General features: G+C 44.2%; 1 protein-coding gene across 1 annotated transcript in view; it reads left to right on the top strand.

Moving 5' to 3' along the window:
• The first annotated feature begins 7,701 nt into the window (after positions 1–7,701).
• Positions 7,702–14,557, top strand: part of YIPF7 (Yip1 domain family member 7) — a 39,718-nt gene continuing 32,862 nt past the window's right edge. The window contains exon 1 of the mRNA XM_075266469.1: positions 7,702–7,769. The gene's annotated coding sequence lies outside the window, so the exon portion shown is untranslated. The remainder of the gene's footprint in view (positions 7,770–14,557) is intronic.

Here is a 14,557-nt window from a genome sequence, read left to right as displayed (position 1 = left end):
TTTTATTTATTTTTTTTTTATATTTTTTTCCCTTTTTTAAACTTTTTTTTTTGCATTTATTAGACCGCCTAGGGGTATTGACATGGGTGGGCGGTGTTGCGGATTGTCAGAGCAGTGGGGGTCGGCAAACATGGCTGCTCCGGAGCGTTAAAGAGAGCCTCCTGGAGTATCGGTAAGGTGAGGGGCAAAGTGGTAAAGTATATGTATATGTGATTGTGTGGGGTTAGGGGCGAGGCTGCAGAGGGCAATATGAATTTTGTGGCTTGCTATGGTCCAAAGTGGGTGAGATTGCAGAGATGGTGGTGTGAGTTTGGGTTTTGTGGGGGTCCTGGCACAAACGTATGTGCGCTATTGTGACGAAAAGTAGCCTATTGCGCAATCGGGTGTATTAACTATGTTTGTGGAAAATTTCAGCCAAATCGGTCGAGCGGTTTTTCCGTGATTGAGGAACAAACATCCAAACTCACAAACCCACAAACTTTCACATTTATAATATTAATAGGATCTATAGATCATTTTTCAAGCTGATTCAGGGACAGAATCCCCAAACGGAATCCAGACGCAGGTGTGAACCTAGCCTGAAACAAAGAATGTTCAGTATACGGACTACCTGCACCTGCCACTGGGGGGAGCACTAACACTGATCCCTCCTACTTAAAGATGACCTTTCATGGTCCGGGGCACATGCAGTTCTATATACTGCTGGAAAGCCGATAGTGCACTGAATTCAGCGCACTGTCGGCTTTCCTGATCTGTGCCCCGGGTGAACAGCTATCGGTCCCAGTACTGTAGCTCTTTACAGTCAGAAGGGCGTTCCTGACAGTCAGTAAGGACCATCCTTCTGCAAAGCAGCGCCTATCGCGCTGTACAGTGTGAGCGGGGAGGAACGCCCCCTCCCTCTGCTCACAGTGCTCATCCATAGATGAGTATTATCAGGAGGGGAGGGGGCGTTCCTCCCCGCTCACACTGTACAGCACGATACGCGCTGCTGTGCAGAAGGATGGTCCTTACTGATTGTCAGTAACACCCTTCTGACTGTGAAGAGCTACAGTACCGAGACCGATAGCTGTTCACCCGGAGCACAGATCAGCAGTATATAGAACTTAGAACCAAAATAACCAGTAATTTAGCAAACCAGAATAGAAAGAATTAATAAAACATGCCTTTAATGAAAAATATTTAAAAAATATACAAGATACATGAAACCAGGAAAAAATAGACAAAAAATACACACTTACACCATGACGCAACACAAGACGATGGACGCACAAAAAGCCACCTATGCGTTTCAAGGCCTAAGCACCTTACTCATGGCGAGATAGGAAAACCCCTTTAATCCAAATTGGCAGTTTGCCAATTTTAAACATGCCGGTAAAAAGAAAATCTAATTTGTCTCAAAATTCTAAAACCACGAGAGCTATGAAGGAGCCAGAAGTCAGTAGACTTCTCCTCAAGCGGAGCTCAGGGGGATTGGGCAAGCTAGGCGTCAAGCAGTTCTTAGAGCAGGCGGATCATTGACACCAACAACATACTCATTATATGGCGTCCCAGCGAGCTACTGAGATACTGGAACAATCACAGGCATGGTACGGGGAACAAGTTCATCAGCAGGCCAGCTTGAGAGCAGCCAAAACGCTGGAGCAGGCGGATCATCAATGCCAACAACACGCTCATTATATAGCGTCCCAGTGAGATGCCGGAACAATCACAGGCAGGCCCGAGGAACAAGTTCAGCAGCAGGATAGCTTGAGAGCTGCCGAAACGCCAGAGCAGGCAAACCATCAATGCCAGCAATTTGCTGAATATAGGCGGATCATCGACACCAACAACATGCAGATGAAGTCGTGGGCAGAGGTTAGTTCATTTATAAAAGTAAGGCTATGTTCACTCCCTCAGTGTCCACCAAAAAATTGTTGGAGAAAAAAGTCCTGCACAGAGGACTTTTTCCTCTTCTGGTTTCAGTTTAAAAACAAGGGACACCTGACAAACCCCATTATAGTCAATGGTGTCCCCTGGACTCCATACACTGCATTTCATGCAGAGAGGGGAACGGAATGTCCCGAATGCAGATGTGAAGCGGGCCTCATACTTGTAGCCTCAGGTTCATAGGAAGTCAGTGAAGAGTCACCTCCATACAGGCTGCTTGTGTTAATCTCATATTCCAAAGAGATTTCTGTTTTGTGATTTCCCTAAAGAACAGCGTGGATATTTTTGTACAGCCCTTTCTCTGTCACTTTATAGGCTGTTTCCTGTTTGCTAGAAGAACATGTAACACCTGGAAGCAATAACATATTGGTCGACAAATGGGAACATTGGCTGCTCGAGAAGATGGAGATGTATACAATGTATGCCGCTTCTTATGTTCCTGCCAATTGTTATAATTTCTGCAGTAAATGTTAGATAAGGGTATTCCTATGACATTTTCACAGTTTATGCCATAAATGTCTTATAGGTCCTGCCTCTGGGAACCATACCTGTCTCAAGAATAGGGTTTGACTGTAGAAATTAAAGGGATTCTACTATTAAAAACTTGTTTTTCTCCCTAACACGTCGGAATAGCCTTAAGAAAGGCTATTCGTCTCTTACGTTTAGATTTCTTCTCCTCCCCGCCGTTGGGTTAAAATCCCGCTTTCCACCAGTATGCAAATGAGTTCTCTTGCAGCTCTGGGGGCGGGCCCCAGCGCTCAAACAGCACTGAAGTACAGTATTGTAAGCGGTAATTTTCTTGTAGCCGGCGGGCAAGCACAGTCGTCTTTGCCTGAGGCCTAGAAGTTTGAAGCCAACCCCCGGAAGAAGACGCGGGAAGAGGACGTTCCTGAAGAAGATGGAGAGTTCTCTGGCAGCATTGAGGACGCCCCCACTGCTGTTTGAGCACTGAGGCCCGCCCCCAGTGCTATGAGAGAACTCATTTACATACCGACGGAAAACTGGATTTTAACCGAACGGCGGGGCGGAGAAGACATCTAAAGGTAGGAGAAGAATAGCCTTTCTTAAAGCTATTCTGACGTGTTAGGGAGAAAAAAAAAATGTTTTTAATGGTAGAATCCCTTTAATGGAGAGTGCTGCTGCAGTGCCGCCACCATTCAGTGTGACTGCAGGAAGAGGGGTTCACTAACCCCATTCTCCAGTTCAGTGGAGGTCTCAAAAGTGGGACGCATGTCTAAAAAACATTTATAGCATATCCTTTGAATTTAGAGTAGGGGGTGTCAGTTTGGGGAAGAATTGTGGTTTGTTCTAAATTTGGAAATTGGTCTGAAAAAAAATGGTCAAATGTAGATTTCTTTTCAATTTTTTTTCAAAACTCAATATTACAGGTGACTATAAAAAAACGTTACAGTTAGAAGCTCACAAACCGATCATGTAACATAGAAGTCTATGGAGACGGGAAGGGAGGAGTAGGTGAGTGAGAGAGAAGTAGACACTCATAGTAAATATAGCCAGCTCTCTGATAGTACTGATATATAGATGCTACTAAAGGAAAATTGTGGGGTGGATCTTACTGTTATCTGCAGCAATATGTTACCTGTGTGAACTGCGCAGTTCAGCTAAGGGCTCGTTCACATCTGTGCCCGGTCTCCGTACTTCAGGTTTCCGTTTCCTGCATAAAACAAAGCAGGAGACGGAAACCTGCAGGAGTCTCTCTCACCCATTCATTTGAATGGGTGAGAAAGATGTCCGGCCGTGAGCGTTTTATGCTCTCCGCTTCGAAACCGAGTTTTATAATCCAGACACAGAGTCGGACATGCAGTACTCTGTGCCCGGATTTTAAAAAACGGCTTCGCGGCGGAGAGCATAAAACGCTCACCGCCACTCACGGCCGGACCCGGTCTGTGGTTTCCGTCTTCTGGCGTGCAGAAGATGGAAACCACAGAACGGACAGCTGAACGCTAGTGTGAATCTAGCGTAAGGAGCTGGGAGAAAATAAGACATCTCATAAGAGAAACAAAAAATACTTTTATACAATAACATATTACATATATTACAACGTTTCTTATAGTCTCTTGTACTAGTTACTGTATAAACTCGAGTATAAGCCAACCCGAATATAAGCCGAGGCCCCTAATTTTACCACAAAAAACTGGGAAAACTTATTGACTCGAGTACAAGCCGAGGGGGGGAAATGCAGCAGCTACTGGAAAATTTCAAAAATTAAAATGGTCGGAGATTTTGGGTGCAAATGTAGAAAAATCCAGCAATCCGAGCAGTAGATAAATAAAATCTTCAAACTTTATTTCATCATATAGTAAAAACTTGATCCATGTTCATGAAGACACAGTGACGGCAAACAAAGCACATCACTATAAACTGTCGCCAGTAGGTGCTGGGGAAGGGGAGGGGGTGTTTTGGTTGTCTGTCTGCCCCTTCCCTGAGCTTGAGGACTGAGTTTTTTTTCTTCCCCCACTTGGAATTCAGCCTGGCTGTACATAGGGGATCTGCAGTGCTCCTATTAACCCCTTCCTGATGGAGCAGGAGCACTGCAGATCCCCTATATTCAGTAGACACAGGGATACCTAATGTGTTTGTGTGTCACAGTCATTTTCTACTTTTATATGTATTCTAGGGAAAGGAGGGATTTACAACTTTTATACAACTTTTATTTACTTTATTTTTTTATTATATTTTTGTAAAGTTTCTTTTTTTCACTATTTTATGGGAGATTCCATACATTACTATTGCGGCTGGCCATAGAAACCCCCCCCCCCCCCCCCCCCCCCCCACACACACACACACACACACACACACACACACACACACACACCCGTCAAAAAAAATAAAATAAATTCTTTTTTTTTTTTTTTGCTTGACTCGAGTATAAGCCAAGGGGGGCTTTTTCATCACAAAAACTGTGCTGAAAAATTCAGCTTATATTCAAGTATATACGGTATTTAGGAAAATCAAGTTCTAAGGTCTTTTGAATTCCTATGTGGATATAGAGCTCCATGGGAAATGGGAGCTCGTATAGGTAACGACAACACATGCATCAGCCTGTCTTTTCTGACTAAGGCTAGGGTCATAACTGTGTTTGATGGCCGTTTTGGGATTCTTTCCCCTCGAAGTCTTCTCTCATTTTTCAAGTAGAAACCCGGCAGAACTCACTATAGTCTATTTCCGTGGTAAACAACTTTTTAAGCAGATTGAGTTTCCGTTTTTCACCAAGTGGACCCTATGAATGGTAACTCCAGTACAGGTGGGAACCAATGATGTTTTTGCAGAACATGAAAATTGTAGTAAAAAAAACCTATAATACTTTAAAGAGGTTTAATTTTTTTTATAACCTATCCACAGGATAGGCCATAAATATATGACCGATAGGGGGCTGACACCCCCTATTATCTTTACGGAGCTGCTTCTGGCGCCTGTCCTGGACACTAAACTGTAGTTGAAAGCCGCAGCTATAATATTGTAATTATATGTATCATGGGTTTGAAAGTGTCCGCCCGTGAGCGTCTTCTGCTCTCCGCAGCGAAACCGTTTTTCTTAACTGGACACAAAGTCGGACATGCAGGACTTTGTGTCTGGTAAAAAAAAAAAATGGTTTCGCCGCGGAGAACAGAAGGCGCTCACCGGCGGACACTGAATGTCGGTTTCCGTCTCCTGCAGAAAACAGAAATCTGCATAACGGAGATCGGGCGCTGGTGTGAACCCGCCCTTATATGTATTCTAGAGAAAGGAGTGATTTAGAATTTTGTTTATTTTGTTTTTTTATAGCTTTCTTTTTCACTATTTTTTCCCCCAGGGGACTTGAACCTGCAGTCATTTGTTTGCAAGTCCCATAGACGGCAATACAAGTATATTGCCATCTATGGGAGATATCATAGACCACTCGCAATAGTAATATTGCTCTGACAGGCCTGGGAGTTTTCATTAGGGTCCCGGCTGTCACCGGAACAGGTCGGCTCCTGCGACCTTGCCCCAAGGCTCATTTAATGGCGGCGCCATTATAGTTACAGACCCGCCATCCGGACCCGGCATACAGACACCGGGGCAGGTGCCAGGGCCCACAGCATTGCCACGCTCCTGCCACTGCAGGAAACCAGTGACGGCAGGAGCTTAGCAGAAGTACTTAGGGTACTTCTGCTAGCAGGCCAGGAACGCAGATACGCCGGGTGTGGGCCTGAGCTTACGTGGCGACGTCACCCGGCGTGTGATGGAGCGGTAGAGGGGGCGGGGTCTAGAGAGCAAGGGAGCGGAGGCCTGCTGCGTTCCTGGCCTGCTAGCAGAAGTATTGTGCGCACTTCTGCAGTTTGAAATTCCAGTGGCCGCCTACCTTGACTCGAGTATAAGCCGAGGGGGGCTTTTTCAGCACAAAAACTGTGCTAAAAAACTCGGCTTATACTCGAATATATACGGTAATTTAATATTCACACGCTATAATTGAACTTCAACATGAAGTTGAGATTTGTAGAAGTCTCGTCCACAGCCCTGCTACTGTACATGGCAGAGACACTTAGACTGACTTTAGGGGTCAGGAAACGCCCTTGTTTTTCATCCACATACAATACATGGAGAGCAGTAGAACTGTTACCTGATAAAACACATTTTATCAAAGTTTTCCGTCTCTTCTCTATATAAGTAATTACACTCCATCTTGGTAAAGAAACATGTCCGATGCTCCGAATCTAGACTGACTGTGATCACAAGATATACACCGTATATTTTTTTCCTAAAGTAATACATTTGTATGGTGGTTGTAAATAACCCGGGAAGCCTTCCAGTGAAATATTAGCCAGAAAGAGATGATAAATCAGGACATTGTACGGCAAGATCCAGACTGGCATGGCTACTGACTGAATTATTATGGGATATTATTTAGGGAAAGCAATTTTTGTTACCTCATAAAACATCACCTTTCACATGGCTTTATAAATATTTCATCATAGGGAAAATTGTACTTGCTCATTCAATTACTAACGGATGAAGAGTCGAGGCAGAGGCCTCCTCCGCATCTGTAGACACGCGCTGTGCCATCGCCAAGCAGGCGGCTGATGTAATCCGTCTATAGATAGATGGTATATACGGCACATAGGCCCGACATATAAAAGATTACACATATTTAATCCAAGGCAATGTGTTCTAGTGCTATAGAGACATGCTGAAGAGCGATAATTGATGTGGCGGACTTATTGGATATCGTATACAGGGAGGGCTCCATGTGTAACGTGGTGCAGTGTATACTCATTCATCGTAGTGATATATATATACAACCATTACAGATCTAGGACGTACATTATTTGTTACACCCTTCTTGTCAGACATTACATTAACCATCGATCTTCCAGTCTTAAGCTTGTATAGGGGGCGATGAGTGAATGGTCTGTTGCTTGCGGGTTAGCAAGAGCACATTCACCGTAATAGCGGCCTCTTTGGCTTAGAGATCCTGTATAGGGAGCGGGGCTTTAGCTTGCGTTGGCTCTATAGCCATTCTTCGGGAAATCTTTCAGCACTCCATCTCTGACACAAGTAAGCAGTGGTAACAAATAAGAAAGAATGTATTATGAAAGGGGCTGTCTGTGATGGGACAATGCCTTTAAGTTCCTAGACCTAGAGGGAGTACTTGCACTGCTGCCCTCCTCTGTGCACTTTATTGTTATTATTATTAGTTCCATTACCCTGTATCCAAATCCGTCACCCTGTGACCGGATGATCCTTCTGGCTGGAGCACATGTACGTCAACCAAATATAGCCAAGTATAAATAGCTCCTGGATTCTCGGCCTCATCCAAACCGATAAACAACTGTTGTGACTCTGTACACTTACATTCATCTAAGGTATGTGCCAACCGCAATTTAACACTGTAAAAACTAATAAAACAGTATTCTGCATTTAACCCTCTCCTGTGCTGCTGCCCTCCTGAACTATCAGGCTAACCTGGAGTCTTAGACCCCACGCGTTGCAATAAAGCAGCCGTGTGGCTGCACCGTACCTTATACTGCTATGACCTATGACTTTTATGTCATTACAATCATGTATGTGAAATATTGCAGAGATCAGCGTTACAAGTCATTGCCCCTATCAGTTCTTTAGGAGTGTTACTCATCTAGTCATTGGATTTAATATACAGTACTGTAGTACGTTCTGACATTGGCACTTTATTTAGTTTTTGCTGATTTCCATTCTTATATATTCATCTATTTTACATTCTTACATTTTCAGTATTTTAAAGGGGTTGTGCCTTGATGAATACCGTTTGCAGTTACATCCAGCCCATCATTATAAAGCTATATGGTAGTTATGCTTTATCGAGGGTTAAAGAAAGATATAGTGCCCCCTGTTGTTTCTGTGAATAGCCTCTACTTTATTCTTCTCCGGGCTCGTTCACATCTGCGCCCGGTCTCCGTTCTGCAGGTTTCCGTTTCCTGCACAAAACTGAGCAGGAGATGGAAACCTGCACAACTCTTTCATTTGAATGGGTTTGAAAGATGTCCAGCCGTAAGCACCGGTGAGCGTTTTATGCTCTCCGCCGCGAAACCGTTTTTTTTTTCAATCGGACACAGAGTCGGACATGCAGTACTCTGTGTCCGGTTTTTAAAAAAATGCTTTCGCGGCGGAGGGCATAAAACGCTCACCGGCGCTCACGGCCGGACCCGGTCTGACAGCTTTCAGCTCAGAACAGACTCCGGGCGCTAACATGCATCCAGAGTCTTTATTTATTCTTTACTTATTTATATAGCACCATTATATTCTGCAGCGTTTTACGTTAGGTTCACACTAGCGTTTGGGTCTTTATTTTTTGGTCTGTATGGGGACCCGAAAGATAGAGACCCAGTCCGCTTAAAAAGCAGTTACCCACGGACCCCCATAGTACTTGCAGGACTTTTATCTCTGCTGATTTTAAGTGGAATCTGCAACAGAGTCTCCCATGCAATTGTGAATCCAGCCTGATTGTCAACGTTGTCCCATACAGATCTTACAATCTAAATTCCCTATCAGTAGGTCTTTGGAGTATGGAAGGAATCCCACACAAACACGGGAGAACATACAAGCTCCTTGCAGATGTTGTCCTTAGTTGGATTTGATTTCCTAACCACTGAGCCACCATGCTGCCCATCTCTCTGTTCTACAGAGTGTGCAGATAGAGACCTATTGTAGTGACCTGACCGCCTCTGAAGCTGCAGCATCTTCTCTGCTTGTCTGAGGAGATGCTGAGAAAGTATTAAGAATGTGAGACAGCATTACTGACATTGCACTTGCTCAGCCTCTCCTTTGACAAGCTGAGAAGATGGCTCACCATTATGGTTGAGCGATCGTGTTCGGAAAAGATCAGATACCGATCGGCGATCGAGAAAATTTCACAATCACGATCGGAATTCCGAACACGATCTTTTTAGGTGGGATCGAGATCGGTGATTATTTCCCACAATGCTTTGCTACTGGCCAAGCATTGTGGGAAAAGCTAACAATGTTAGCCTTCACACTGAGTATACGCTCCACTCATTCTCAGCGGAGTGTATACTCAGTGTGAAGGCTCCGCTGCGGTTCCATAGGAATGAATTGAAGCAGCCGGCACACAGTCTTAACCTCTTGTGCGCCAGCTGCGTCCATTCATTCTAATGGGAGACTAGCTATCATCTCTAGTAGCTACTTACCTGCAGCGATAGCTGGTCCGGTGCCCGGTGTTCTCGTTCTTCTTCGCCTCGCTGCCCCCACCTCCCAGGTTAGTGTTAAAGAGCTAGGAAGAAGGCAGAGATTGTGGCTTAGGAAAGTGTGGGTGGCTACAGGGCGGGGAGATGTGACATTTCCCCTCCCAGTACCCGCCCACACTCTCCTAACTCGCCCAAACTCTCCTTACCTGGGAGGCGGGGGCAGCAAGGCGAAGAAGAACAGAACACCGGGCACCAGACCAGTCATCTCTGCAGGTAAGTGGACACCAGGGGGGACTAAGTAGCCAGAGGATTAAAAAAAAATCCTCTGGCTACTTAGTGATTAAAAAAAATCACTACACAACGTGGATTCTAACAATTAAAGTGTTCAATTCTTAGATTCCATGCTGTATAGTGAATAGGATTGTTTTTAAAATCCAATCTCCGATTAGTAAAAAAAAATCCCATTGACTTGCATTGGGATCGGAATTGGGATCGAGATCGGGTTCGAATGAAAAATGATCAGAAATCGGATTTCAAAATCGATCCTGAAGAGTCAAGATCGGCTCAACCCTATTCACCATAGTAGGATTCCTTCAGCACACTTTGTTGGACAGAGAGAGAAGCCAAGACGTTAGCACATTCGCAGTGGATGACACGGTATAAGCTAACTTTATTCCTCTCAATATACAAATGTTTTTTCAGAAGTGTCAATACAAAAAAAGTTTATAATTATGGGCTCAATTTGACTATAATCACATTTTTTTTGCAGGAACAACCCCTTTAAATGTGGTGCAAAATTGCTTTTGAATGCTTATATCAATATTCAGAGCTACAGACTTATATAATTCACAATCTATATCACTAAGGCTCCGTTCCCACGGAGTATCGCACCGCGCGTTCAGACACGTATACATGTGTCAGAGCGTGAGCGCTCAAAACAGATCCCCTTCACTTCAATGTGTGCCGGCTCACGCTCGCTACACATTGAAATTAATGGGTTAAAAATCCTCCCATTGATTTCAATGTGTAGCGCCCGTAAGCCGGCACACATTGAAGTGAATGGGATCTGTTTTGAGCGCTCACGCTCTGACACGTGTATACGCGTCTGAATGCGCGGCACGTTACTCCGTGGGAACTGAGCCTAAATATTAGAACTTGTGCTTTTTGATTAGTTGTTCAGAAAAAAAATATCCGGATTGGCAACCGGCCCGTGGCAGACAAACTCTGTTACTGTAATGAGGATTACCACGCTGTATGGTGCTGAATATACAGATGGTGCTGAGCTGGTTTTGTCATTTAGCAGTTTCTGTACAGTGTGATAGATAACATGACATTAAGTAAGTTTTTCTGCAGCCCTATGGAAAACAGCAAAGGATTTCGCAGTGTTACAGTACTCTGGGTACGTCCACACTACAATAAAATACTGATGAATGTTTATGTATTAAACCCACGTCATTTGAAAGTGGCAGCAGTGAATGAAAACGTAAGAAATTGACCAATGTGGATTTTAAATCTGCAGCACGTCAATATGGATTCCAACCTATGCAATATAAAGTGTAAATCTGCAGGTATATCAGCAACATTTCTGCAAAGCAATATGCAAAAAGAAATTTTGGGACATTTTTTTCTTCTGTGGATTTCCAACAGCAACACCACTGATTCAGTCTCAACGGAACAGATCTTAAAGAGAAACCTTCACCACCTCTACCAGCTAGACCTCTTTTCATCATTTAAAGGGATCCTGTCAGGTTGATTTGGGGCACTAAACCACCCTCAAGTCCTTTAGTTTCCCAAATCGTCCTGTTTTAAATCCACCCATGCCCGCATTTATAAAAATTAAACCTTTAAAGGGATTCTACCATTAAAACCTTTTTTTGTGGATAAGACGTCAGAATAGCCTTTAGAAAGGCTATTCGTCTCTTACCTTTAGATGTGATCTCTGCCACGCTGTTCCTTAGAAATACCGTTTTTTACTGGTATGCAAATTAGTTCTCTCGCAGCGATGGGGGCGGGCCCCACTACTGCTCGAGAACAGGCTCCAGCGACGCCTCTATCTGCGGCTGGATCCTCCCCTTCTTTCGTCGTCTTTCTTTGGCTTCACCTCCGACGCCTGTGCAGTTGGCTCTGACAGTGAGACACTAGTAGAGCTGACTGCGTATGCGCGCAATTGCGGCCTTGGAACTATGGCCGCCGGCCGGCATGCACAGTCGACTCTACTAGTGTCTCACTGTCAGAGGTGACACCAAAGAAAGACGATGAAAGAAGGGGAGGATTCAGCCGAAGATAGAGGCGTCGCTGGAGCCTGTTCTCGAGCAGCAGTAGGGACGCCTCCATCGCATTTCCAGCGCTGGGGCCCACCCCCATCGCTGCGAGAGAACTATTTTGCATACCGGTAAAAAACGGTATTTCTAAGGAACGGCGTGGCGGAGATCACATCTAAAGGTAAGAAACGAATAGCCTTTCTAAAGGCTATTCCGACGTTTTATCCTAAAAAAAAAAGGGTTTTAATGGTAAAATCCCTTTATACTTACCTACAGATGAGTCCGATGAGATAAGGACATGTTCCCTCTAATAGTTGCTGATCCACTGCTGATTCCAGGACTATTGAATCTTTATCTCTAGCCCTCACCATTCCTGAGCATTAAGTGCAGTTAGTTTTGGTGTTTGATACGCCTACTGGATACTATAGTGGTTCGTAGTAGGCAGGATCACACAAGGGGGTATAATACTTGTATTTATATAGCACCAACATATTCCGCAGCACTTTACAAATCAGAGGGTTTATGACATACAATATTAGACTTTACAGTGTGTCAAAATAATTAACATGTACAATAGGAGTGAGGGCGCTGCTTGCAAGAGCTTGCAATTAGAGATAAGCGAATAGCGTTTGATCGAGTAGGTATTTGATCGAATACGGCGGTATTCTAAATACTCGTACTCAGTCGAATACCACACGGTAAACGCAGTAAAAATTCGATTCGCCTCTCACCTTCCCTGGCGCTTTTTTTACACCAATAACTGTGCAGGGGAGGTGGGACAAGAACTAGGACAACGTAGGCATTGGAAAAAAAAAACGAATACAGTCATTGGCTGGCTAAATCAGTAGCAGCAGCAATAATAATAATCCTGTGACTTGGTCGTGTTAGATGCCCCCAGACATGCTTCCCCTGCTGTCCCAGTTGCATTCCAGAGGTTGTGGCATCATTTCCTGAAGTTGTGGATTTGGTGACTCCAATTGGTCGAATTTTGGTTTCCCTGAAACGAGCATGTTTTTCCCATAGACTATAATGGCATTTGATATTCGAACGAATAGTCGAATATTGAGGTCTACTCGAGTCGAATTTCGAATTTTCAAATATTTCACTACTCGCTCATCTCTACTTGCAATCTATAGGTATGACTCCTATCAGAGGCAGAAAATTTCAGAGCTCAGAAACACACCCTCTTGCCTGCTCTTTCCCAATACTACCCAGTTGACATTAGAGAGTCTAGTTAGCATATCAGGCACCAAAACTGCACAGATTGCTCAGGAATGGTGAAAGCAAGAGGAAAAATTCCAACTGCGCTGAAATCAGTGGAGCAGCACCTATTAAAGGATACAAAGATCTGGAGTTGGTGAAGGTGCTGAAAGGTTTTTTCAAGACATTTTCAGACATCTGTTCTTTTTATCCTCCAGTAACCACTAAGGCTAAGAAACCTCAGTGTGCGGTAATCTAGAGCTACACGTTGAATGTCCCTTGCTGAACAAAATCAGGCAACTCACATGTCAGTTACTTTGATGTGAATGGTCCCTGAACAGACAGGTCTATGAGGGTTCTATGAAGATGGGGCCCATGTATACGGTACAAACGAAAAATAGATCATTTCACCCGTCTTTCACAATCGATTTCAAACACGGTCATCTGAATAAAGCCTTAAAGTACCAGATCCTGAAGAAGTGTTCGATGGAGGGTAAGCTGGACTAAAAGATGCTTCCCTTAAAGGGGTTGTCCCATCACAAGGATCCTTTCTATACTGCTAGTTAATGTGGATTTAAGACTTTTCCTAAATGCATTACTTTATCAAAACTGCTTTGTTTGGCCGCTATCTTAATTTATTCACTTCATTGTTTACACTCCGTTTCTATGGCGCTTGGGATTATCTGCTCATTTGTCAAGTGATGTAGCTGCCTGCTCTCAGGGGGGGGGGAGGGGCTGGGAGCAGCTCTGAGCTGTTTGTGTCTGATAAGTAGCGGAGCTTCTCAGATAGGGGAGGGGGAGGTGAGAGCTCCGGGATTTCTGAGCTCTTATCAGTCGGTTTAACTGAATTTGGCTGCTAAGGGCTGAGATAGGGAGTCCATTACCTCTGTATGTAATGCAAGCTGACTCAAATCCAGCTCTGCTATATCAGCTTCACACTGTGGTAATTCATTTACAACCAATCCCGTGCAAGTGAAACCCCGCCCACCAATGTGCCGAGAAATGCAAGAAGTGAAGAGAGCATAACAGCCTGCTGGTTAGCGAACAAGCGTCATGGGAATACCCCTTTAACACTACCATCGTATATAAACTGATATGATAGAGAGGATAACCCGTCAGTTCTGAAGTTCCAGAGAACTCCTTGGGGGCCCCTTCACACGGCTGATACGCTGGCTGCTTTAGAACGTGTAAACGTTCCGTAGCAGCGGCGTCTAAAGAAGTTCCCATTGTTTTCTATGGCGAGCGCACGTCTGCCGACTCCCATAGAAAACAATGCGATCTGCTTTAGACACCGCTGCTACAGAACGTTTACACATTCTAAAGCAGCCAGCGTATCAGCCGTGTGAAGGGGCCCTAACCTTTCTTTATATAAAACTGGAGCGTTCTTCTAAAACTCTGTGCTGGCCATGACATGAAACCACTTATTTTGTGGGTCAGTTCTTAGACCACACTAAACGTATAACCCATCACAAATGTATTAAATAAAATATGTTAAATAATATACCAGTATAT

The sequence above is a fragment of the Leptodactylus fuscus genome, chromosome 1 (genome assembly GCF_031893055.1).
Source record: "Leptodactylus fuscus isolate aLepFus1 chromosome 1, aLepFus1.hap2, whole genome shotgun sequence".
NCBI classification, from domain to species: domain Eukaryota; kingdom Metazoa; phylum Chordata; class Amphibia; order Anura; family Leptodactylidae; genus Leptodactylus; species Leptodactylus fuscus.
The sequence above is the reverse complement of the archived record's forward strand: the minus strand, read 5'-3'. Positions and strand labels throughout refer to the sequence as shown.